Below are 26,556 nucleotides of genomic sequence, written 5' to 3' on the forward strand. Positions count from 1 at the left end.
TTCAACGGAGGCGTCATAGTCCATCAACCGCTTGGAGTTACGGGCGATTCGTCTGGAACTTTGGGAGTTTGTCTGTTCTCCACGGTTGCCCAGTTTGAGTTATTTCAGACAATGCGATGGCGGTCGCCTACATAAACCTTCAGGGGGGGCTTCGGTCCATACATTCACTCGTCATTATCGGGTGGATGTGGCAGCTCGTCGGTGATTTCTGCCGGGTTGGGGGTGTCCCGTCCTACTTGAGGACTGCTAGGGTACGTCCCACAAATCTCTGGATTGATCTGTGGGACACCTTGGAAGGAAAAATTAATTCATTTCATTAGTCCCAACAGAGCAATCCAGAGGCCCCCCCTGGGTTTACTGTCTGCGGTTTTGTTGCGGTTGGGTAGTTTTTTTATTTTTTATTTTTTTTTGGGTTCCGTTCTGAATGTTCCTTTGTTTGATTAAAAAAAATAAATAAATATAGAAGTGGTGGAAGTATGTTGGGCAATTGGTCTGACAATGTCAGGAGAGTTTTCTATTGTTTCCATTCCACTGCTTTGGTATCGTTCATACTGAGGTTCAGCTGGCTGCACAGGTCCACATATAACAAACCTTGGAGTTTCTATCTCCACCTGCTGGTAGAGAGACACAACCTACAAGTCTCTGGATTGATCTGATGGGACTAATGGAAATAAAATTATCAGGTAAGAATTCATTTTTCCTTTCCTAAAAACTGCCCAGCTGTATAAACGACTAACTATCTGGAGAGCTTCAACCTACAGCATTTCTTAATTTTGTGTTGCAAAAGGAAGATACTGTGGCCAGCTTGAAGGATATTTACTCCGTAGGTGAGCTCAACTGTAGCATTTGTGTGTTTTGCAATGTGAAGATCTACATGTAGAGCTGATGGTGTACCCATGTGGACAGAAGCCAAACGGTAGCTGAACAAGAGGAATCCCACAGAGAACAAACTGGGGATGTAGGAGTGGGGAAACGAAGGACAGCTGGACAAACCACAGGTTCAACAAATTCACTTCATTCTTGAAATGCGTAAAAAGACTCGACATGGCAACTGTGTTTTGGCTTACAAGGTGCCTGCCTCTGGAGTTTGCTGGTATGGGACTCAAACACAAATTTGAAATGACATTGAGAGCCAAGAAGGTCTGTGCAAGTCTTTAAAAAGACAGTGTAGGAATGGAAAATTCTATATCGGTGTCGCTGAAATACGGTTGCCATGTCGAGTTTTTTTAAGCTTTTGAAGAATAAAGCGGGGTTGTTGAACCGGTGGTTTGTCCAGCTGTCCTTCGTTTCCCCACTCCTACATCCCCCATGTGGACAGAGCCATCGTCATCTGTCTACTTGCTTTTATAAGCTTGAGAAAGTCTCTTGTCCTATTGCTGAAATGTTGGAGGGTAAGCTGGGGGTGGGGGTGGGGTGGGGGGCGGGTTCCAGGTTCAGATTGGATTTTCAGGTTACCCTTAAGAGTATGCGTGAGAGGTTTGCATGTTGTATCCTGTCTATGTTCAGTGTCTGAATGCTCTGGGAGTGTGTGCATTCATTTCTGTGTAGTAGAAGAGAGGATTTTGGCTGCTGACATGCAATGCTCTTACTTTTAAGTCTTAGTAAAATAGTAATATAATGATTTTTTTGGTGATAGCCACAGAGTTGGTTGCCTAAATGCTAGAGGAGGGACCTGGTATAAAGCTGAGCTTGCTAGTCCTTGCCTTCTATTATATATATTGGGCAGGATTGTTGTAAGGTGTTGGTCATACCTCTTATGCATGCTGGAAATAGTAATTCTGGTAGTATAGTGAGAGAAGTATCTCTTGGTCTTGGGGACCGCTCCTTCAACTATTTCTGTCTCCTGCCTTTGAAATCTTATCTTCCCAGTATGAGGAGTAGTTACTGTGGAGGCTTGACGTTTGGGGCAAACTGTACTGGCTGCTTGTGTATGTGTGATCAGTGCAAAGTAGAGAGCTGCATGGGAACGGGGTTACTGGGAATCCCACAGTCCCTGCGGGACTCTCTCAGGGATCCCCCCATGTCCACGAGATTCCTGTGGGGTGGACGTAGGGCCTACAGGGTTCCCACGGAAGTGTAGTGCCAGGCCAGCCTACCTATCCTTTCCTTGTGCCATAGCAATTATAATAGCACTGAAAAAAATGAATGGATATGGTTGATAGCATTGAAATCCCAGTAAGCACTGAGAGGGGAAGTTATTAATAAGGGCAACTGTTAAGTCGGGTTATTTTAGCACAGGGGACAGGCGGGGATGGAGGAGATTCAGGTGAGAATGGGTTAGATTCCAGTGGGGACGGGTGAAATTTCTGGCCCCATGCAATTCTCTAGTGCAAAGCACCTACTGCTGGTTCTGTCTCTGAATTGATTATTGGATGGCAGTTGGTAGGTATCTTTCTGACATGCAATCATTTGTTCCAAATTCTGGCCAGATTAATTTAGGGAGAAGGCCCTTCTGTCTATATGTTAATGGAAATGGGACCAGACCAAGATGTTAGCAGAGGGCCGGCCAGGCAGAAGTTGATAGGTTCAGCAAGCCACCCCCTATCTTATCAGCAAAGCCAGTTGGCCCTTGAGCCGTATAATTCTTGTGGTGTTAGCACAGCCACTTTTGCTGCTGCAGGAGAGGTTGTGTGGGAGATGAAAGAATTGGAGATCGAGGTGCATTGGAAGTGCTGAGTTAAGTTTGGACCACGTGAGAAGGGGAAAGGACTGTGGAGAGAGGGACTGGAGAAATGTGCCTAATTTTGTGAAATGTTGGAAGCATACATCTATCTTGTTTTGACTTTGCATGCCATTGGCTTAGCCTTTGATTGGCTGGATTCTGTTGTGGGCTTTGAAAAGAGGCATTAGAGAGAGACCCTTTTTAGCACTTGTGGAGTTGCCACCAAACCAGGAAAGAACCTCTAGCATCAAGTTGCCCAGCACCTAATGGTCATTGCCTGTGATAGTCTGGACAAGGAGTAGAAGCAGCAAATAATACAAGAAGCTGCCAGGCCACAGAACAGAGGAAATGGAAAAGGATGGGGAGGATAAAATAGATCTAAATTAGATTTAAAAACAGTCTTTGCAGAATACAGTATTTGCCTGGCTCATAATTAATTTGGCCCTTTTTCCTACATTTTTTTTCCACCTCCTGATTTTGCGTTTTTTTCTGACCGTTTTAACTTCTGCTATGCTTCACGTTTTGTTTGGAGATCTTCTGTGAAGTAGGGCATAGTAGTCCCTTTGCTTCTTCAGCCATATGCAGGATGATCCCCCCCACCCCCGATGCCACCAAATGTGAGGTACACCTAGATAGCTCTCCTACCAAAAAAGTATGGGTCTGAATTCTGATGGAGCAGGAGGAGTCTGGGTGAGAATTATGTTTTTGTTGGAGGTTTCCTTCACCAAGTCTACAGTAGATCTTGTTTTGATATACAGTAGCTTCGATGTTAATGCACTAAAGGTTAGGTGTATTTGATCAGAGGTAAGAAATTCCAGTACTCGAGAGCCCCAGGCTGGTCAGGTTTTCAGGATATCCACTATGTATATGCAGGAGATTAGATTTGCATGCTCTGCCTCCTTGGTATGTATATTCATTGTTGGTATCCTGAAAACCTGACCAACTTGGTGTTCTTGAGGATTTAACAAACAGAAGGTTAACATCAAGCACTTGGGTTCACTGTGTTGTCTTCCAGGGTTTGCTTATCACAGGTGTGGGCTAGATGTAAGGAACAGGTAGTATTTTGGAGTAGATCAGTGATTCCCAAACCTGGTCCTGGAGGCACCCCAGCCAGTCAGGTTTTCAGGATACCCACAGTGAATATTAATGAGAGAGATTTGCATGCACTACCTCTACTGCATGCAAATCTATCTGATGAATATTCATAGTGGATATACTGAAAACCTGACTGGCTGGGGTGCCTCCAGGACCAGGTTTGGGAGCACTGGAGTAGGTAGACTAAAAAGCAGTGCTTCTCAATCCAGTGCTCAGAACACACTGTCAGTTGGATTTCCAGGATATCCACAATGAATATACATGAGAATGATTTGCATACCAGGGAGGCAGTTCATGCAGAATTCTTTCATGCATAATACTCACTGTGGACTGGATTGAGAAGTACTGGATTAAAGAACAGGAGCTATAGAGCAGTGTTTCCCAAGTCCAGTCCTGGAGTACCCCTTTCCAGTCAGGATATCCACAATGAATATGCATGAACTGCATATACGGCCTCCATTATATGCAAGTCTTTAATGCATATTTATTAACTTTGTAAGTCTATGTGCTTTGAAAATGAGCATCATAGTGTGTTCTTTACTATAGTTTATTTTCTTATCTTTATAAAGATTGAAAGTGTGTTGCAAGAATTTTGATAGTTCTGTTATTTGATATTGTAATCAGTCTTGAACAGAGCTGAATTATTGCAATGTGCTGGTTCAGAATATATAGGATTTGGATATGACATTAACAGATTGTCCAGAATATTGCCGTGAAACTTCTCAGGGACCTGTAGGTTTGACTATGTTTGCTTTTTTTCTTGGGGAGGAACCTTTTGGTTACCAGTTTCCCACAGGCTGACTTTTTTTATTTATTTATTTTTTTTTTAATTCTAAGGATGGTGCATGGCACCTGTTGTTCAGGGTTTCCTTTCTTCCTCTTCTAGAGCAGTGTTTCCTAAGTCGGATCCTGGAGTACTCGTTGCCAGTCAGGTTTTCAGGATATCCACAATGAATATGCATGAAAGAGATTTGCATATAATGGAGGCAGTGTATGCAAATCAAGTTCATGCATATTCATTGTGGATATGGAAACTTGACTGGCAGGGGGTACTCCATGATCAGACTGAGATACATGTAGCAAAATGTTTGGTGGTCCCTTCTTTTAGACCAGGGGTGTCCCACCTCAGTCCTTGAGGGCCACAATCCAGTCAGGTTTTCAGAATTTCTCCATTAAATGCGCATGAGATCTGTTTGTCATGAATTTCCTCCATTGTGTGTAAATAGATCTTGTGTATATTCATTGTGAAAATCCTGGAACCCTGACAAGGGCTGAGGTTGGACACCCCTGTTTTAGAATTTTTTATGTTGTCAAGCCACAAGAGTTTAGTGTCGCAGGTCCTTCTATATACAACTCATTATTATTTGCCCTCCAGCTGCAACTCTGCTAGCTTCAGATCCTCCCTGAAGATGAACTCCCCCTCCCCTCCCACCATGTTATTCTATAAGTACGTAATTCAGCAGGTTTCTATGTGGGGTAGGTGGGCCTGAGCCTGCAATACATAGAAAAATATGTTAACCTCTATTTCCTTTTGAACTAAATATGAGTTTCTCTTTCTTGGTTATTTCCCACATTTATTTATTCATTTATTTTTATCTACTTTATGTACATTGTAAACTGCTCTGATGGGGTAGTATATCAAATTTGAAATAAATGTGGAAACTTCACGACCAGTAAAGGTGGAGTATAAATCTTAAACTTAAATTCTGGTTAATGTTATGTGCTTTGGAGAGGTGCAACACAAGACCACTTCTCTCTCCATAAGGCAAGCTCTGAATGGCTTATTCCTAAAGTGGGGAAACTCCGTACCCAACAATGGTTGAGCCTAAGAGCAGCTCTTTCTGCTTTCTTTGCCAAGGACTCGATTTCTGATGGTTGGATGGAGAGACTAGCTGGTATCAGTATCTATCTTTGCTTTTTAAGGCATTATCAACTGGCCCTATCAGTCTTTGAAGGCTCTTAACCGTGCCTTTTTACATTTAATTGGTATAAGTATGTGCCACGCGTCTTTCTGCTGCTAGTAGCTGACCATACCTTTTTCATGCTGCCCTTCTATTTCCTTTTGGTACTAAGTTGTCCTATAAATTGAATGGCAGATATGAGATGTGCTCAGATTCCATATTTTACCAATGATATACTTTAACCCACTGAGGAATTTCAGACCAGCACTGTTAGGGTACTATAAAGGATTGATCTCTTGTAAGAGTGAGTGCCTTTTCATGTCATTAGCTTGGTTGTTCATTTCTCTCCAATCTTTAGCTCATCCCTACCTCAGATCCGTTTTTAAAGGTCTTTCGAGAAGTCAAGTATTTTTCTAATTCACATGAACATCATGTTCTAGCACATCAGACAATGAGAGAGAATTCATGTAATATGTTTTTAATATACGTATGTCTGAATCTTACTAATAATGAAAGTCTCTCATAGCAGAAAAACCCAAACATGAAAGCTCAGATTTAGAGGTGAGTTTGCCTTCTCCCGTCCCAGGAGAGACTGCGTGCCAGAGTCCGGAGATCCTTTTATTTGGCTGTGCTGATCCTTTCATTTGCTGCAGAAAAGGTTCTAGATAGTTGGACACTCTAACGTTGGTATCTGGATCCCCCTTACCTAGAAAAAATGTCTTTGAGGTTGACTGTCATTGGGCTTATCTTTTACCATCTTTCCTGGGGGAAAAAAAAGTGTGATTGCAGGTTTCATTGACTTACCTTGGTCTGAAAGGGCTTTCCTGGACTAGTTGCTCTCTAAGGCCTTAAGCGTTATAGGGGATTTCCACTCCGCAGTTGCCCAACCTGTATTTGCGCGTACTCCTCTGTTGTGATGCAGAGTGGGTTAACAGTAGGGCTTTCCCTCATCCCTATGAGTGAATTGCATCTCTCTAGCCTGATGCAACCACAATCTTGCATACTTTTCAGACAGTCCTGAGGGAGGAGTATTGCTAATTGTATATGTGCTGAATGTGACTTTTCTTGTGGAAACTCCTCTGAACCACCTCAGTGAGGTGGTATAGTTCTTCATTATGTTGAATGGGGCAGCATAACACCTTTGTGGTTGGAGGGAACAAACCAACCAATCTCTGGCCCTGCTCCTCATTTTGTGTGGGCAAAATATTGGTTGGGCCATGGCCCCAGTGGTGCATCTTGTTCCATAGCCCATAATACTGACTTGGGTTTGATTTGTGAGACTCTCACTTGTGGAATATAGACCGTGACAGATCTTTTTAAGCATTTGTGAGAGGTATGTTTAGAGCAGTGTTTTCAGTTTAATGGCCATTTAAAGAGTGATTTATTGGTCATAAGTGCAGCAGAGAAGTTCTATAATTGATGGATTGTGAAGCCACAGGTTAGTTACGTAAGATCTCGTCCCTACTGCTGACGAATGCAAATAAACCCTGTATCTGATAGACAATCCATTTCCATAGGATTGCTTAAAGTTCAGAAAGCACATAGATATAATGCTTCCTGAAAGTTTATTTAACACTTTGCTCAGTTTTTGTTAATATGTTGGGGTTGGGGGTGTGAATGTGTATGAATACATATGTTCTCTCTGCATTCAATTATACTCCATAATTATACCTGTGGGGTTTAAATATGGCAAAGCAAATTGATCCGAAACTTGTTCCTTTTAATGTATATTGTAATGGGACTCTGGAAATTACAATATACGATATTGTAAAAAGCACAATTTCATCTGTTTCAATTCTTCACCTTTATGGAGAGCGCCAGCTAGCTGGATGGGAAAGGGACTTGGGGGATATGCATGATGAGGAAGTTTTATTTTTTGACTTTTTACTACCCCCTCCCCCCCAATGTCAGAGTCTGTTCCTGAACTGATGAATGCCAACAGATCAGAGATAACTTTTACATTTGATCTCATGCGTATGAGTCATGCTATTGCTGCTGTGTGCCCATATTTGCTTTGGGATTCTGGAAGACCTTTTCAGCAAGCCCCACTGGAGTTAGAAGTTTCTCAAGGGGAATGGAGAACCTGGGGTTAGACTTGTTCTGTGAGGTATTCTTTATTCAGTGTGATGTATTTGGCTTTTTCCTTCCGGAAGAGAGTGATCCTATGAAGCCAAAGAGGGAGGAGAGTTGGAGCTGTGAAGTTTAAGGACTGAATTTCTGTATTGTGTTGAGAGGATGGTTGGCCTTGGACTGCCCTGGTGTTTACATGGGAAGGAGTGAATCAATTACCTTATGAGAACCCCAATAAATATTTGTCTTTATACACATTTCATTGAGGATATGAATGATGATGTGATGTGTTGGAGTTAATATAATCTGACCCAAAGTAGATCTCTTGAGTTACTTTTTAACAGCTACAGAAGGCCACCTTGGTGTATGCATGTTTTCATAACACCATGTTTAAGTTTAAAATTTTCCTTCTTTGTATATTAGGGATTGTTCACAAGAAAAAAATGTTTTTGTTTTTTTTCCAGAAAATTTGTTTTTCTCCCTAACTTCAGATTTTTTGTTTCACACATTCATATTAAAAACCAATGAAACCCACATTAGAACTTTTAATGCACAGAAATCAATTTTTTTTCATTCATTTATTTATTTATAAGTTTACAAATATAATACACAAGTATCCACTTGCTACATGAAAATCGGGGAGAATAAACACAAAGAAAAGGTTTTATTTATTTATTTGTTGCATTTGTATCCCACATTTTCCCACCTTTTTGCAGGCTCAATGTGGCTTACATATTGCCATTAACGGTGTTAGCCGATTCTGGTCTGAACAGATACATGGTACAAGTGATGTTGTGATAGATAAGGTACATGTAAGGTAGGTTCTCCGAGGACAAGCAGGCTGCTTGTTCTCACGACTGGGTGACGTCCGCGGCAGCCCCCACCAACCGGAAATAAGCTTCGCGGGACGGTCAGCACGCAGGGCACGCCCACCGCGCATGCGCGGCCGTCTTCCCGCCCGTGCGCGACCGCTCCCGCCAGTTACTTTTTTTCCGCGACTGAGAGAGTTGTGTGTTCCCCTCTCTCTCGTTTCAGCCGCCGGATTTTTTCGACCGCGTTTACGCGGATCGTCGCTTTTGGCCTGTTCGGCCTCTTCTTTTTCTTCTTTCTCTTTTATAAAAAAAAAAAAAAAAAAAAAAAAAGAATTTTGCGCGTGTGGAGCACGCGCTCCTTCTTTTCCCTCGCTTTCTAGCGGGGACGCCTCGTTGCGGCCTAGTGGCCGCTCGGTCGGTTACAATTTTCGTGGTGTGATTTTAGCCACCATTGCCGACTTTGACTTCGCCGACGCGATTTTTCCGTCGATGTCCTCGAAGGTCCCGAGTGGATTTAAAAAGTGTGGTCGCTGCGGCCGGCCGATCTCGCAGACCGACACCCACGCTTGGTGCCTCCAGTGCCTCGGGCCGGAGCACAATCTCAAGTCGTGCGTTTTGTGTCTCGGTCTCCGGAAACGGACTCAGGTTGCGAGGCAAGTTCTGCGGGACCGTCTTTTTGGAACTTGCGCCGGCCCCTCGACGTCGACCTCGACGGCATCGGTATCGAAGGCCGGTTCTTCGGTACCGGTATCGATGCCCGAGACATCGGCACCGATGGCAGCGACCCCAGGAGAACAGGTCCCGTCGGCCCGCCGGTCCGCCGGCGAGAGTGGGGTAGAGAGACCGCGTGGGCAGTCGGCCCCGGTCACTCCCTCAACTCGTGAGCCACGGGACCGAACCCTGTCGGACCCGGTACCCCGAGACCGAGGGGGATCGACCTCCTCCTCCTCCATGCCCTCCGGCACCGGTGACGTGCACCGGAAAAAAGACAAGAAGCGCCGTCACCGGGAGCCCTCGGTGCACCCTGAAGAGGAGTCGACGCCGAAGCGTCATCGCAGAGAGGAGAGATCTCCGTCGGTGGTGGAGGTACCGACGCGTCGGGGTTCCGGCACCTCGGTGCCATCTCCTGGCCCCCAGCAGCTTCCGGCACCGACACCCTTACCGGCCCCACCGCCTTTCCCGGCAGCGGGCCTGGACGAGTGCCTCAGAGCCATCCTTCCGGGGATCCTGGAAGGGCTGATGCGCCAGGCTGTGCCGGCGCCGGGGGTGCTTGCGCCCTCTGCGCCGATGACTGTGGCGCCGGCGAGCTCTAGCCCGGCGCCGGGGCAGTCGACACCGCCGCCGCTTGCGGTGCCGGTCTCGACAGCCACGCAGGTGGAGTCCCCGTCGACGTCGATGGAGGGAGCTCCGTCCCCGCCGGCGCGGGAGTCCACCGCTCGACGACACCGAGACCTTGGTGCCTCGACGTCGAGCCGGGCCCGGTACCGGACTCAGCTACATGAGCTAATGTCCGATACCGAGGACGAGGACTCGTGGGGGGAAGAGGAGGACCCGAGATATTTCTCCTCCGAGGAGTCTACAGGCCTTCCCTCGGACCCCACGCCGTCACCGGAGAGGAAGCTCTCACCTCCTGAGAGTCTCTCCTTTGCCTCCTTTGTGCGGGATATGTCTATAAGCATTCCCTTTCCCGTGGTCTCTGTGGAAGAGCCGAGGGCCGAGATGCTCGAGGTCCTCGACTATCCATCACCACCTAGAGAGTCCTCCACGGTACCGCTGCACAATGTCCTGAAGGAGACGCTGCTCCGGAACTGGGTGCGACCACTAACTAATCCCACCATTCCCAAGAAAGCAGAGTCCCAGTACAGGATCCACTCTGACCCAGAGCTCATGCGGCCCCAGTTGCCCCATGACTCAGCGGTCGTGGATTCTGCTCTCAAGAGGGCACGGAGTTCGAGGGATACCGCCTCGGCGCCCCCGGGGCGGGAGTCTCGCACTCTGGACTCATTTGGGAGGAAGGCCTACCAATCCTCCATGCTCGTGACCCGCATCCAATCTTACCTGCTCTATATGAGCATCCACATGCGGACCAATGTGCAACAGCTGGCGGACCTGGTCGATAAGCTCCCGCCGGAGCAGTCCAGGCCTTATCAGGAGGTGGTCAGGCAGCTGAAGGCGTGCAGAAAGTTCCTGTCCAGGGGGATTTTTGACACCTGTGACGTGGCATCTCGTGCTGCGGCCCAAGGTATAGTGATGCGCAGGCTCTCATGGCTGCGTGCCTCTGACCTGGACAACCGCACCCAGCAGAGACTGGCTGACGTCCCTTGCCGGGGGGATAACATTTTCGGTGAGAAGGTCGAGCAGATGGTGGACCAACTGCATCAGCGGGAAACCGCTCTCGACAAGCTCTCCCACCGGGCGCCTTCAGCACCCGCCCCCACGGGTGGGCGTTTTTCCCGGGCACGGCAGGCTGCACCCTATTCTTTTGCAAAGCGTAGGTACAACCAGCCGGCCCGAAGGCCTCGTCAGGCACAGGGACAGCCCCAGCGCGCTCGTTCTCGTCAACAGCGTGCGCCTAAGCAGCCCCCTGCGCCTCCCCAGCAAAAGCCGGGGACGGGCTTTTGACTGGATCCACGGGAACATAGCCGCCCTACAAGTGTCCGTACCGGACGATCTGCCGGTCGGAGGGAGGTTAAAAATTTTTCACCAAAGGTGGCCTCTCATAACCTCCGACCAGTGGGTTCTCCAAATAGTGCGGTGCGGATACGCCCTGAATTTGGCATCCCTGCCTCCAAATTGTCCTCCGGGAGCTCAGTCTTTCAGCTCCCATCACAAGCAGGTACTTGCAGAGGAACTCTCCGCCCTTCTCAGCGCCAATGCGGTCGAGCCCGTACCACCCGGGCAGGAAGGGCAGGGATTCTATTCCAGGTACTTCCTTGTGGAAAAGAAAACAGGGGGGATGCGTCCCATCCTAGACCTGAGAGGCCTGAACAAATTCCTGGTCAAAGAAAAGTTCAGGAAGCTTTCCTTGGGCACCCTTCTGCCAATGATTCAGAAAAACGATTGGCTATGTTCCCTGGATTTAAAGGACGCATACACTCACATCCCGATACTGCCAGCTCACAGGCAGTATCTCAGATTCCGACTGGGCGCACGGCACTTTCAGTATTGTGTGCTGCCCTTTGGGCTCGCCTCTGCCCCACGAGTGTTTACCAAGTGCCTCGTGGTGGTAGCGGCCTATCTACGCAAGCTGGGAGTGCACGTGTTCCCATATCTCGACGATTGGCTGGTCAAGAACACCTCGGAGGCAGGAGCCCTCCGGTCCATGCAGTGCACTATCCAACTTCTGGAGCTGCTGGGGTTTGTGATAAATTACCCAAAGTCCCATCTCCAGCCAACTCAGTCTCTGGAATTCATAGGAGCGCTGCTGAATTCCCAGACAGCTCAGGCCTACCTTCCCGAAGCGAGGGCCACCAATCTCTTGACCCTGGCTTCGCAGACCAGAGCGTCTCAGCAGATCACAGCTCGGCAGATGTTGAGACTTCTGGGTCATATGGCCTCCACAGTTCATGTGACTCCCATGGCTCGTCTTCACATGAGATCTGCTCAATGGACCCTAGCTTCCCAGTGGTTCCAGGCCACCGGGAATCTAGAAGATGTCATCCGCCTCTCCACCAGTTGCCGCACTTCACTGCTCTGGTGGACCATCCGGACCAATTTGATCCTGGGACGCCCATTCCAAATTCCGCAGCCCACGAAAGTGCTGACGACGGATGCATCTCGCCTGGGGTGGGGAGCCCATGTCGATGGGCTCCACACTCAGGGTCTGTGGTCCCTCCAGGAAAAGGATCTGCAGATCAACCTCCTGGAGCTCCGAGCGATCTGGAACGCACTGAAGGCTTTCAGAGATCGGCTGTCCTGTCAAATTATCCAAATTCGGACAGACAATCAGGTTGCAATGTATTACGTCAACAAGCAGGGGGGCACCGGATCTCGCCCCCTGTGCCAGGAGGCCGTCGGGATGTGGCGTTGGGCGTGTCGGTTCGGCATGCTCCTCCAAGCCACGTACCTGGCAGGCGTAAACAACAGTCTGGCCGACAGACTGAGCAGAGTCATGCAACCGCACGAGTGGTCGCTCCATGCCAGAGTGGTACGCAAGATCTTCCGAGCGTGGGGCACCCCCTCGGTGGACCTTTTCGCCTCTCAGACCAACCACAAGCTGCCTCTGTTCTGTTCCAGACTTCAGGCACACGGCAGGCTAGCGTCGGATGCCTTTCTCCTCCATTGGGGAACCGGCCTCCTGTATGCTTATCCTCCCATACCTTTGGTGGGGAAGACCTTACTGAAGCTCAAGCAAGACCGCGGCACCATGATTCTGATCGCGCCCTTTTGGCCCCGTCAGATCTGGTTCCCTCTTCTTCTGGAGTTGTCCTCCGAAGAACCGTGGAGATTGGAGTGTTTTCCGACTCTCATTTCGCAGAACGACGGAGCGTTGCTGCACCCCAACCTTCAGTCTCTGGCTCTCACGGCCTGGATGTTGAGGGCGTAGACTTCACTGCGTTGGGTCTGTCTGAGGGTGTCTCCCGGGTCTTGCTTGCCTCTAGGAAGGATTCCACTAAAAAGAGTTACTTTTTCAAGTGGAGGAGGTTTGTCGTGTGGTGTGAGAGCATGGCCCTAGAACCTCGTTCTTGCCCTGCACAGAACCTGCTTGAATACCTTCTGCACTTATCAGAGTCTGGCCTCAAGACCAACTCAGTAAGGAATCACCTTAGTGCGATTAGTGCTTACCATTATCGTGTGGAAGGAAAAGCCATCTCTGGAGAGCCTTTAGTCGTTCGATTCATGAGAGGCTTGCTTTTGTCAAAGCCCCCTATCAAGCCTCCTGTTGTGTCATGGGATCTCAACGTCGTCCTCACCCAGCTGATGAAACCTCCTTTTGAGCCACTGAATACCTGCCATCTGAAGTACTTGACCTGGAAGGTCATTTTCTTGGTGGCAGTTACTTCAGCTCGTAGGGTCAGTGAGCTTCAAGCCCTAGTAGCTCATGCTCCATATACCAAATTTCATCACAACAGAGTAGTGCTCCGCACCCACCCAAAGTTCCTGCCGAAGGTGGTGTCGGAGTTCCATCTTAACCAGTCAATTGTCTTGCCAACATTCTTCCCCAGGCCGCATACCCGCCCTGCTGAACGTCAGTTGCACACATTGGACTGCAAGAGAGCATTGGCCTTCTACTTGGAGCGGACACAGCCCAACAGACAGTCCGCCCAATTGTTTGTTTCTTTCGACCCTAACAGGCTAGGGGTCGCTGTCGGGAAACGCACCATCTCTAATTGGCTAGCAGATTGCATTTCCTTCACTTACGCCCAGGCTGGGCTGACTCTTGAGGGTCATGTCACGGCTCATAGTGTCAGAGCCATGGCAGCGTCAGTGGCCCACTTGAAGTCAGCCACTATTGAAGAGATCTGCAAGGCTGCGACGTGGTCATCTGTCCACACATTCACATCTCATTACTGCCTCCAGCAGGATACCCGACGCGACAGTCGGTTCGGGCAGTCGGTGCTGCAGAATCTGTTTGGGGTGTAAATCCAACTCCACCCTCCAGGACCCGAATTTATTCTGGTCAGGCTGCACTCTCAGTTAGTTGTTCTTCGTAGGTCAATTTCTGTTATACCCTCGCCGTTGCGAGGTTTAATTGACCTGGGTTCTTGTTTTGAGTGAGCCTGAGAGCTAGGGATACCCCAGTCGTGAGAACAAGCAGCCTGCTTGTCCTCGGAGAAAGGGTATGATACATACCTGTAGCAGTTGTTCTCCGAGGACAGCAGGCTGATTGTTCTCACCTTCCCTCCCTCCTCCCCTTTGGAGTTGTGTGTTTCATATTTTTTGCTAGTCATTCAACTGGCGGGAGCGGTCGCGCACGGGCGGGAAGACGGCCGCGCATGCGCGGTGGGCGTGCCCTGCGTGCTGACCGTCCCGCGAAGCTTATTTCCGGTTGGTGGGGGCTGCCGCGGACGTCACCCAGTCGTGAGAACAATCAGCCTGCTGTCCTCGGAGAACAACTGCTACAGGTATGTATCATACCCTTGTAGATTGGGGGAGCTTAGAAAGGGGGGGAGGAAGGGTCAGGTAATGTCCTTTACGTTCTTTGGAGTTACATTGTCTCGCATGTGTCCATGTTTTTTTATGTTGGGTCGGTGGGGTATGCTCTTTTGAACAGGACCGTTTTTAGTGATTTCCGGAAATTAAGGTGGTCTGGCATAGTTTTTACTATTTTTGGCAGTGCGTTCCATAGTTGTGCGCTTAAGTAGGAAAAGCTGGATGCTTATGTTTCAGTCCTTTGTTGCTTGGGTAGTGGAGGTTTAGGTATGATCGTGTAGATTTAGTGGTATTTCTGGTTGGCAGGTCAGTGAGGTCTGTCATGTATCCAGGTGCCTCGCCGTAAATGATTTTATGAACAGTCGTGCAGATTTTGAACGTGATTCGTTCTTTTATTGGTAGCCAATGCAGTTTTTCTCTGAGTGGTTTGGTGCTGTCAAAACGCGTTTTTCCAAATATAAGTCTGGATGCTGTGTTTTGTGCAGTTTGAAGTTTTTTTATGATTTGATCTTTGCATCCCGCATAGATTCCATTACAGCAGTCTGCATGACTTAGTACCATTGTTTGTATCAAGTTTCGAAATATTTCCGTCAGGAAGAATGGTTTCACGCGTTTGAGTTTCCACATTGAGAAAAACATTTTCTTTATGGTGGATTTCACTTGGGTCTCAAGTGAGAGGTTATGGTCCATTTTTACTCCAAGAATTTTCAGGCAGTCTAAGATAGGGAGGATGTATCCTGGGATGTTGATGCTTATGGGTTTGTATGTATTGTATTGTGATGAGATGATGAGACAGTGTGTTTTTTTCTTTATTGAGTTTTAGTTGGAATGCGTTAGCCCATGAGTTCATGGTGTTTAAGCTGAGTTTGATTTCGTTGGTGATTTCTGCCAAGTCATGTTTGAAGGGAATATATAATGTAACGTCATCAGCGTAGATAAATGGGTTAAGGCCTTGGGTGGATAAGGTCTTGGCTAGTGGCGTCATCATGAGGTTGAAAAGGATCGGTGATAGTGGTGATCCCTGCGGTACTCCGCAGTCTGGTTTCCATGGTGATGTTTGATTTTGATTTCACTAGATACGTTCTTGTGGTTAGCCCCTGATCCAGTTGAGAGTGTTCCCACCGATTACGAAGTATTCTAGAAGTCTTAGTAGTATGTTGTGGTTGACCATGCCGAATGCACTTGACATGTCAAATTGGAGGAGGAGAATGCTTTTGCCTATTGCTATTTCCTGCTTGAATTTGGTTAGGAGAGTAAGTAGTACTGTTTCAGTACTGTGTAGGGGTCGAAATCCTGATTGTGATTCATGTAGTATTGTGAATTTGTTTATGTAGTCGTTGAGTTGCTTGGTCACCAGACCTTCCATTAGTTTGACTACCAAAGGGATAGATGCTACTGGGCGGGAATTGGTAATGTCGTCTGTTTTTTTTCTTGGTGTCTTTTGGTATTGGGGTGAGCAGGATGTTGCCTTTTTCTTTGGGGTAGATACCTTGCTGTAGCATGAAGTTTAAGTGGGATGTGAGATCTGTTATGAAGCGATGGGGGGGGGGGGGGGGGGGCAGATTGTATTAGGTAGCTGGGACATGTGTCCAGTTGACAGTGGCTACTGGAGTATTTTTTAATTGCCTGAGTGACTGTATCGGCGCTGAGGGGGGTGAAATTTGACCATATTTGCTCAGCAGGGTATTCACCAGGGGCTGGGTCTAGACCATTAATGAAGTTTTCTATGTCCATGTTGTTCCTAGGTAGGGCTTTGCGTAGATTTATGAATTTGTTTCATTGAAATATTTAGCAAGGTTGTCTGCAGATGGTATGTTAGTATTGATTGTGGTGACCGGCGTTGTGTCCAGTAGTTTGTTCACGAGATGGTATAGTTTCTTCGTGTTTTTGTAGTCCGGCCCAATTTTAGTTTTGTAGTACGACCTTTTGGTCTGCCTTATTGCGTATTTGTATTTCCTTTGTAGTTGTTTCCAAGCGTTCAGTGTGCGCTTATTTTTAAATTTTTTTCCATGCACGTTTCAGTTTCCTGGATTGTGTTTTTAGTTTTTTTCAATTCATCATTGAACCACGGTATTGAGGTATGTCTCCGTGAGGTTCTAGTTTTTATTTATTTATTTATTTATACGTTTACAAACATAATATACAAATATTCACTTGCTACATGAAAATTGGGGAGAATAACACAAAGAAAAGTTGTTTTTTTTTTTTTTGTTTTTTTAAGAGGAAAAAAGAAATAGGAAACAATAATGGTACAATTATCCCTTCCTCAGACCACAATACATGGGAGAGTGGCTAAATAGACAAGGAGAAAAATTCTATGCCCATTAGTTTACTACTACTACTACTTATCATATGGGTCAAAGTGTATTAAATCAAAATTTTTATACATTTTTAAAGTACCTTGACAAACTAAGGGGTATTTACTAAGGCACGTTAGCATTTTTAACTTGAATTTAAAGTTAAGGAGTGTTAAACGCTAACGCGCCAATACGTTCCTGTAGGTGTGTTAGCGTTTGACACGCATTAAAAATGCTAACATGCCTATTGCGCACACCTTTGTAAACACAGGCGTAAATGTGCAGTAACAAATGAACATCCCTGTTGTGTATTTGTCACTTTGCATCATGCTTTAAAATCCATATTTTAGGAGAAAAGGAGCATTATGGAGAGGCCAGGGTGTGAACATCTCCCCCCCCCCCCCCCCATTTTAAGTCTTTGACGTTATTTAATTTTATTAAACTTTGAAAAATAATATACAATAAGAATCAGATCACATTACAATTAAATGCACCATCATAACCATAATTGAAGGAAAAAAATAGCTTATTTAAAACACCACATTACAGAAGCTAACCCCGATGTAGGAAAAGGAGAGAAAATTACTACACAAATTAGGGTATATAGTTGACTTATATAACTCCCCCTCTACCCATCTTCCTTAAGAAAATAACAAAGGAGAAACTTTATTTACTTACGTATAAGAAAAGCATCCAGCATGATTTATAAGTCAGAATTGACCAGTGTTCTGAGTGGCCCGGGAATGCCCTGAAAAATTGCAAGAGGACCTTACAAGACTGGGAGACTGGGCATCCAAATAGGAGATGAAATTTAATATTTGCAAGTGCAAAGTGATGCACATAGGGAAGAGAAAACCAAACGATAGCCATACATACAGGGTTCCACAAGTTAAGAACTTGGTAGAAGAAAACAGAGTAGGCTTAAATGGTCAGTATTCTCAATGGAGAAGGGTGAATAGTGGGGTTCCTCAGGGATCTGTTCTGGGATCACTATTTTTTTTTTTTTAACATATTTTTAAATGACCTGGAAATAGGATTAATGAGTGTGATGATCAAATTTCTTTGACACAGTCATTCAAAGTTGTTAAATCACAAGAGGATTGTGAAAAATTGCAAGAGGACCTTACAAGACTGGGAGACTGGGCATCCAAATAGGAGATGAAATTTAATATTTGCAAGTGCAAAGTGATGCACATAGGGAAGAGAAAACCAAACGATAGCCATACATACAGGGTTCCACACTAGGAGTTGCTGCCCAGGAAAATAATTAAGGTGTCCTTGATGATACATTGAAACCCTCTGCTCAGTGTGCGGTGGCGGCTAATAAAGTAAATAGAATGTTAGGACTCATTAGGAAAGGAATGGAGAATAAAACTGAGAATATTATAATGCCTTTGTATCTCTCCATAGTTTAAGGGGATGGGATGACTAGGAAAGGCTAAAGGGACTAGGGCTCTTCAGCTTGCAGAAGAGAAGGCTGAGGGAAGATATGATAGAGGTCTTTAAAATCCTGAGGTCCTCTTTTATCAAGCAGTGTTAGCGGTTCCCACGGAACAAGGCTGTTGAAGCCTATTCAAAGTGAATAAGCTTTGTTGGTATTAGCGTACCGGGACTTCTAGCGTGGTTTGATAAAGGGAGGCCATGAGTGAGGTAGAACGGGTAGATGAGGATTGCTTGTTTTACTCTTTTCAAAAATACAAGTACTAGGGGATACTAGGAGAGGCTAAAGTGTTTAGGGCTCTTCATCTTGGAGAAGATATGGCTGAGGAGAGATATGATAGAGGTCAATAAAATCCTGAGGGCCTCTTTTTAAAATTTTTTTATCAAGCCACATTAGTGGTTCCCACGCGGCAGTGCTGACGAATCCCATTCAAAGTGAATGGGCTTTGCTGGCATTACCGTACTGGGATCACTATCATGGTTTGATAAATGGAGGCCCTGAATGAGGTGGAACGGGTAGACGAAGATTGCTTGTTTTACTCTTCTCAAAAATACAAGCACTAGGGGACACACAATGAAGCTACTAGGTAGTAAATATTTCTTTACTCAACATGTAATCTAAACTCTGAAATTCAATGTCGGAGAATGTGGTAAAAGCAGTTAGCGTAGCAGGTTTTAAAGGTTTGGACAACTTCCTGGAAGAAAAGTTTCATAAGCAGTTAAGTTGAATTTGGGAAAAATCCATTGCTTATATGGGATAAGCAATATGAAATCTGTTTGGGATCCTGCCAGGTACTTGTGATCTGGATTGGCCACTGTTGGAAACAGGATACTGATCTTGATGGACCTTTGGTCTGTCCCAATATGGTGAAGCTTATGAAGGACATAAGGGCAGATACCTCACGAGGCAGAGTAGGTAACAGCCTAGGTCTAACTGTCTGACTGTAAGAAATCTGTGTACCCCTGTCTCTGGGAGTGATGACCTGTACCACCGCATCCTTATATTAGACCAGCCAACCGATGCACCTAGATCACCATAACTCAGGGGCCCTTTTACTAAGCTGCGTAAGAGCCTACGCATGCCCAACGTGCGCTAGTTCCGAGTTACCATCCGGCTAACATGTGGCCCTTGCGGTAATTTCATTTTTGGTGCATGTCCGAAAAATATTTTTTATTTTCTGGTGCGTGTCAAGTGGCATTTGACGCGCGTAGATCATTACTGCTAGGTCAATGGCTGGCAGTAAGGTGTCAGACCCAAAATAGACGCACAGCAATTTTCATTTTGCTGCAAGTCCATTTCGGCAAAAATTTAAAAAAGGCATTTTTTACAGGTGCGCTAAAAAATGATTCTGTGTGTTCCCAAAACATACGTCTGCACTACCGCAGGCCATTTTTCTTTGCACCTTTAGTAAAAGGACTCCTCACAATTTTGGACAGCCAGCCTCCTCTAGTGCCTAGAGTCAACAGGAAAGTTAAATCTACCACTAGGGGAGAAGTTAATGGCAACTAGGTCTCTTTTTGCATAAAATAGGACCTGTGGTACAATAGCAGGAGTTGCTGGTAAAATAACCCATTTTAACAGTAGCCCATGTTGATAACTGCTCCCCTAAATCTCCTTACCAGAAAGATAAGGGATACTTCATAATAGAAAAAAAGAGTTTTATTTGTTGTTTGGATTTAGTTCCTGCTGGCTCAAGGTGAGCTACATTTCAAGTATAGTAGATGTGGACTATTTTAACCCCCCCCCCCCCCCCCCCACTTCTGCAAAGGAAGAAGAGAGCTAGCTACTGCCAGTTCTATCTGTGTAAGTACAAAGATCTTCTTCATGAAAAAATCCCTAACAAATGTGTGAAAAAGGAGATGGAAGATCAAAAGAAAAGGGCCGATTCCTTAAGTTTATAGGTACAGTAGTGGGGTTGCCATGTTAGTCCACTTTAAAGGTAGTAAAACAAAATAAGGGAAAATAAGTTGATACCTTTTTTTTATTGGATTCATTTAATACATTTTTTGACTAGGTTTCGAAGGCATAACCTTCAGATTAGTTTTGATGACAAAAAAATATATAGTGAATTTATATATGAAAAGCATGTTTTACTAAATATATTTTAATTTTGTCATCTTTTGCTTCTAACCGATCTGAAAAAAAAAGGCTATGCCTTCTACAGCTTGCCAAAACATTTATCAGATTAGGAAAATAAGGTGATGCCTGTTTTTTTAATTGGACTTTATTTTGTTTATATCTATTACCTTGTAGCTAAGAGGCCCTTTTACTAAAGCTTAGCACACGTTAATGGACATTAGCATACAGACATGCCACTTGGTCCATAGGTTTAAAATAGGATGTGCAGCATTTAGCGTGTGTTAAGCTTCAGTAAAATGGTTCCAAATTGAGGCAACGGTTTGCTTTAATTTCAAACTATCAGTGTTTTACTGGTACAAATCCATCTCTTACAGATACGTAAACCAGAATTAATAAATAAATTACTAATGTAGCTATTACAAAATTCATAAATTATCAAAATAAAAGGTGTAAATTATTTTTTTCCTGCATAAAATCTCTTTTAGGTAATTTGTTACAGTAAATGATAAGTAGTAGTAGTAGTAGACTGTATTTCGGTCGACGTTCAGTGTTTTCTTTCATCTATCTTGAAATGTAATTCTTTTTCTATCATTTCTGTAAGTGGGCTTCCCTCTAGACCTTGACTAGGGATACCTTTTAATGCTGGATGGGTAAATATCCCTTAAGGTTCTGTGAAGATCTGCTTGCTGACTGGATTTTGTCCTGAGGCTAGAGTTCACAGATAAATGTTTGGGGTGAGAAGAGGTGGAAGGGGCAAAGTGGGTAGATTTGTTGTCGAAAGTCTGAAACATTGAAATCTAAAACATTATGGCCAATAAAGACCTCATGACCTATCCATACTGGCTGCTATCTCTTCTTTTCCTTAGAGATCTTTTGTGCTTGTCTCAAGCTTTCTAAAATTCAGATATAGTCTTAGTTTCCACCGCCACCTTCCACGCAGACTATTGAGCTGTATCAATGTGCAAACTGAGTTAGATTCCTCTGTCCCAAACACTTATTTCCTCCCTCTAGCTGGGAAGAGATACCTTTCCATGAGCAGAGCTGAGATACTTTGACAGGTCATTGTGAGGATAGTCCGAAAGGTGGCCAGAATATGGAGATTTCTGGAGCAGGCCAGATGGACCTCAAGAGTGAATAGATGTGGACATGGTTATACCCCCTCCTTTTTATGGGGGCGGGTGAGGGTGATGTCTTAGGTGCTGAGAATACAGCCAGTTTTGAGGGATATGTCCTTCAATCTGTCGCCTTGCCTGGATAATATTATTTAGTACTTCGGAATCAGGCTGGGAACCATAGGAGCTGGCTCTATGGGTGCAATAGGTGCTGAGCTCCCCCGATATTGAGCAAGCTCCTCCATTGTGTCCATAGAGGGATAATTTATATTGTTCTTGGCACTGTCAATCATTTTTAAATGTTGGTACCTATGCTGGGAATGGAAGGTCTCCCTTTATACTGATTATGACCTCCTAAGGAGAAGGAGTGGCGATGAGAGGGTTTGGGGGATCCCCTGGTACAGAGATGTCAGATGGGAGGTGGTTCATGCTGCACACAGAGCTCTGTCTGCCTGGGTATACCTCAGAAGACTCGCTGTCCTGCTGTCTCACTTACAGCCTGTCCACTTTAAGAAGTTCATCTGCAATGCAGCAGTTAGTGCAGAAGCTCTGTAAATCAGAAAGGGAGAGCGAGTGAGACACAGAGGAAAAGTCCAGTGCGTGTATTCATGTTAGATCAGAAGCTGAAGAGAAGGGAATGTGTTCCAAATTTTTTGAAGAGAGGAGCGGAAGGGTGCAGCGTGAGAATGCAGCAGGAAAGAAGTCAGCACTCCAGCAAATGTTCAAGCAGAGGATAGGGTTGATCTCTTTCTCTTGTGCTGCAGTATGCATGCGCTGCTCCAAGGAGATCTGTGAAAAAAAGAATGAACAGCTGTCATCAAACTGGAAAATCCTGTCCACAAAGCCCCACCCCTTCACTTCCCCACTGCTGCTCCTCTCTCATGTGCTGACACACACCTATCTGATGCACACGCTCCCCCCACCTCCATCTGGTACATTGCTCCACATGGTACTAGATGCACATGGATGCCCACCTGGCACACTGAACATTCCCTTGACATGTTGGCAAGGATACACTCTTTCACCTGATGTGCTGATAGTCACATGCATCTACCATAGCAGCCCACCTAATTTCTTCTTGTTAAATAGGATGAGGGAGGCAAGTTCTCCCCATTTTCTGTCTGGCATAAGGTATGGTATACAAAAGAACTCTTGGGCTTTATTTACCAAAGTTTTGCCAGAGAGAGAATTGGGAAAAATTACCTTTTGAAAGCAAGGCTGCTTTTATTTGGATCTGCACAATATTTGAAATCATGTTACCCACTTCTGGGTTATTTTGTTTTCTGGGGTCAACTCAGGCTCACTGTAGAGCTGCGAGTGGATGTCCGAGCACGTGGCTTTTACCGTGAGTGTAATACCATTCCATGGAGAAAGGTAAATGTACTCAAATTTTATCCACAGAAAACTTGTGGATAATGGGAGGGGAGCATCCCGAACACATGCGCACAGGTTTCATGGTAAGTGTGGCTTCTTTTTTGCGCGTGTCCAAAAGAAAAAGGAAGTGCCAGCACACGTTGGCGCTTGTTTCTCTAGGTCTTAAATATGAGCATCTCAAAAATTTCTTGCACATAACAGTTTTTTAAGTAAATATTTAAATGCATAAGAGCAGGCGTCTGTGTGGTGCTTTTAGTTTGGTTTCTGTTACCTCCCTTCTGCCTTTGAAAGTTGCAGGTGCTTCCTTCTGGTTGCCAAAGAAGACAAGCTGGCAGTTAAATCTGAAAAACTGGCATAAGATGCTATCCATGAACCCTTCTACGCTGTCTCGGACCTGGTAAATGCAGGGAGTGCAGACAGAAGAAAGCTTCTGCTCTTTACTTTATTCAGTGCACAGAGGCGTTACTAGGTGCATTAAAAGATTTGGGCTTTGAGCTCATATGTCCCTTATTCCTCATTGCCCCTCTTCTGTCCACAAGGTTTTAATTAAATTAGTCTGAATTAGACTGTACTCCCCCCAGTTGATAAGCTGTTTGAACCATGTAGCCCTGTATTTTAGAAGTGCTCAAATAGCTATTTAGTGGCCTGTGCAGTGGCAGAGATTCCCAAAAGTACATTTATTTTCTGCAGTTGGTGCAAACTCTGCTGTCAGCATTGTCATTTTGTACATACGTTATGGGAATACATCTCGCAGGTTTGTCATCTTCTTTGGTTTTCAGTTGAACAATGCATACAGGTCAGTATTCAGCTAGCTGTGGTCAGCATTTCTTTAAACACTTCTGCCAGCTAACTTAGGGCTTTGGAATAGGTGGATTGTTCCATGGGATCCCCAAATTTGTAATTCTCTGCCTCATCTGCATGCTAAAGGCCTCTGACTTTTGTCCCCTCCAACACAAGAAATTTGGAAGGCACAGAGCCAGCAGGCATTTTTTTAAAATTTATTTTCTATACTGTCACCTTGCATAGCAAATCAGAACAGTTTACATCTTATAATTATTCAGGTACTTGCACTGTCCCTTATGGGCTAAGTATATTGTACCTGGGGCAATGGAGGGCTAAGTGACTTGCCCAGGGTCACATGGAGCTGCAGAGAGAATTGAACCTGGTTCTCCAGGATCTTAACACACTGCTGACCGTTAGGCAGCAGTGGGAATCGAACTTGGTTCCGCATCCCACTGCACTAACCATTAGGCCACTCCTTCCTTGAACATCTGCACATGTTCAAGGCCCTGTGATGCCTCTTATGTAGCTGATAGTCATTGCCCCGGGGAATGAGATAAGGGTATAAATGCCTGGCTGTAGTGGTACGGTGGTAGAGAAGGAGAGAGATGCTAAATGCCATGGGGGGGGGGGGAGGTAAGGAAGGAGCAAAACTGGAGACCATGGGGAAGGGAGAGATGGGGAAGAGAGATACTACAGATCATGGTGGGGGGGGGGGGGCAGATGAGAGGAAAGGAAGGACAGATAGTGAAAACCATGGTGAGGGAGGGAGGAGAGATGGTGGACACCATGGGAGGACTATGGGATGGTAGGGAAGGTTTGAGGCAGGGTTGGGAGTGGAGCCTGGGCACTCCCAAACAAAAAGACATTCTGCTACCTGGCACTGAATATGGTTTATTGAATTTTCTATACTGCGTATAACCGGACAGACCAAGGTGGTTTACAATTCAAAAATACAAGCAAATAAAAGAAGGAAATGAACTCCATTAATTCGACGGTACAGAGGAAAGCAGTCATTCAAGATTAGCAGTCAAAACAGTTCTTCAGACACTAGAATCGGGCTTTGTCGGGTGGGACTCCATAGTCTTGTGAAAATGACCAAGTTTTGAGAAGAGCTTTAAATTTCGTGGGGGGCAGCTCTTGTTGAAGGAATAGCAGGGCTGAGGCCAAGAAAAAGAAAGCTTGATGTCTGGTTTGTTCTTGCTGGGCAAATTTAGTGCCAGGTAACATTAAACTGTCATTGTTCAATGAGCACAATATTCGAGAGGTGAATACAGTATTGTAAGGGAGGACAAATAGGGTGAGTCTACACACCAGCACTGAATATCTGGGTCTTTGGTGGCATTTGGAAGTTATGCATTTGCAGCTGATATTCAGTGCTTTACCCACATAACTAACTGGACAAAATGAGGACAGCCTTTTGTGTTTTCCTCCATGTCCAGTTACTTATGTGGGCACCAGCACTGACTAAATAACTTTTGGCTCCTCCCCTGATTCTGACCCTGGATCACTCCCACACTATCATCTGGTGCTGTTGCGGCATTGTGCAGTTAAGTGCTGCCGATCACCACGATTTAACCAGGCTGGAGCCTCTCCTACCCAATTAAATCTTTGAGTATTGACCCCGTACTCTTTAAGATGGTGTCTATGGCCTTTAAGGGAGTAATTTTTATCCAGTGTTTTTTTTTTTCAAGTGTGTGTAGCATACACATGTAAAATAGCACTTAAAAATTATCCCCTGTTTAATACTGTGTATAGTGACAAGAACATGAATTTCCATTACGTAGCTTCCTGCTATTCCAGAACCTTTGGGATAGTTGTGTCCATCAACCAGCAGGTGGAGATAGAGAACTGAGAACAGACCTGAGACATATCTCTTTGTAACCAGTCCAGCTCCTCAGTATTTTCTTTCTCCAGAAGGTGGTTAGACACACTTTTCAGCTTCTTGTGCCGAGTGCTTTGCTTCTGGCCCATTTGGTCTACTAGTCCCCAATTGAGCTTTGCAGGTGGCTTGAGTCTGCAGAGTCATATCTGAAGATCTTCAAATCAATGTCTGAAGAGCCCCGTGAATTTATTTCTTCCCCTCCTTCACCTTTTCCCTGTTTCCTGTGGAACTTTCCTTCTTCAGCGCAAAAACCTTCTAAAAAAAAAAAAAGTTCACTGGAGAGCTTGGGACAGAGTAGTAGTCTTGAGTCTTTCTCATATGTGGGAAAACTTGCGGAGACTGAGTTTGGGGGGAGCAGTCAGCAGTGGTAAATTCAACTAAAGGAAACCCTTGGAGGGCTACATGTTCTGCTTGGTGTTGGGGAGGGATCCTGACCTACTTGGGACATGTTATACTGTGCTGGTGAATGGCAACTCTGCAGAGGCAGTTAATTGGTGTTCCTTCTTTGGAACCTGCCAGCAGGCATTGGGGCATTGCAATGTGTACAAGCCGGGAATCCCAAGGGACGCTAAGGAAATGGTTGGAGGCAGCACATCTTTGGATTCGGTGGGGTCTTGGGGCTCTCTGGCAGGGCCGGTGCGAAGTTTGATGCAGGAGAGCACAGAAGTGTGCACCATTTTGATGGGGCTGACTGGCAGTGAGGAGCAGCCTCTGATCATTTGCGGAGTACAGCCACCATTTTACAGCCTTAGGGCCTGACAGAGCAATCAACTGCATCTTTGTTTTCTCTGGAGTTTATATTGCTCTTACATGAGGCATATTTACTGAAGCAGGGACAGTCCAAGTTGCTGCAAGGTGCTTCAGTTTCTCGCCCCGCTGCCCCTCCGGCTCCTAAGAGATCTTTAGACCTCCAGGAGTGGGCAACTGAGGATCTCTCTGCTTTTCCCTACCTATC

At 45.6% G+C, this 26,556-nt stretch overlaps 1 protein-coding gene across 8 annotated transcripts in view; it reads left to right on the plus strand.

Moving 5' to 3' along the window:
- CAMK2G (calcium/calmodulin dependent protein kinase II gamma) overlaps positions 1-26,556 on the plus strand; it is a 563,068-nt gene that overhangs the window by 22,342 nt on the left and 514,170 nt on the right. The window lies entirely within an intron of this gene.

The sequence above is a fragment of the Microcaecilia unicolor genome, chromosome 5 (genome assembly GCF_901765095.1).
Source record: "Microcaecilia unicolor chromosome 5, aMicUni1.1, whole genome shotgun sequence".
NCBI classification, from domain to species: Eukaryota; Metazoa; Chordata; class Amphibia; order Gymnophiona; family Siphonopidae; genus Microcaecilia; species Microcaecilia unicolor.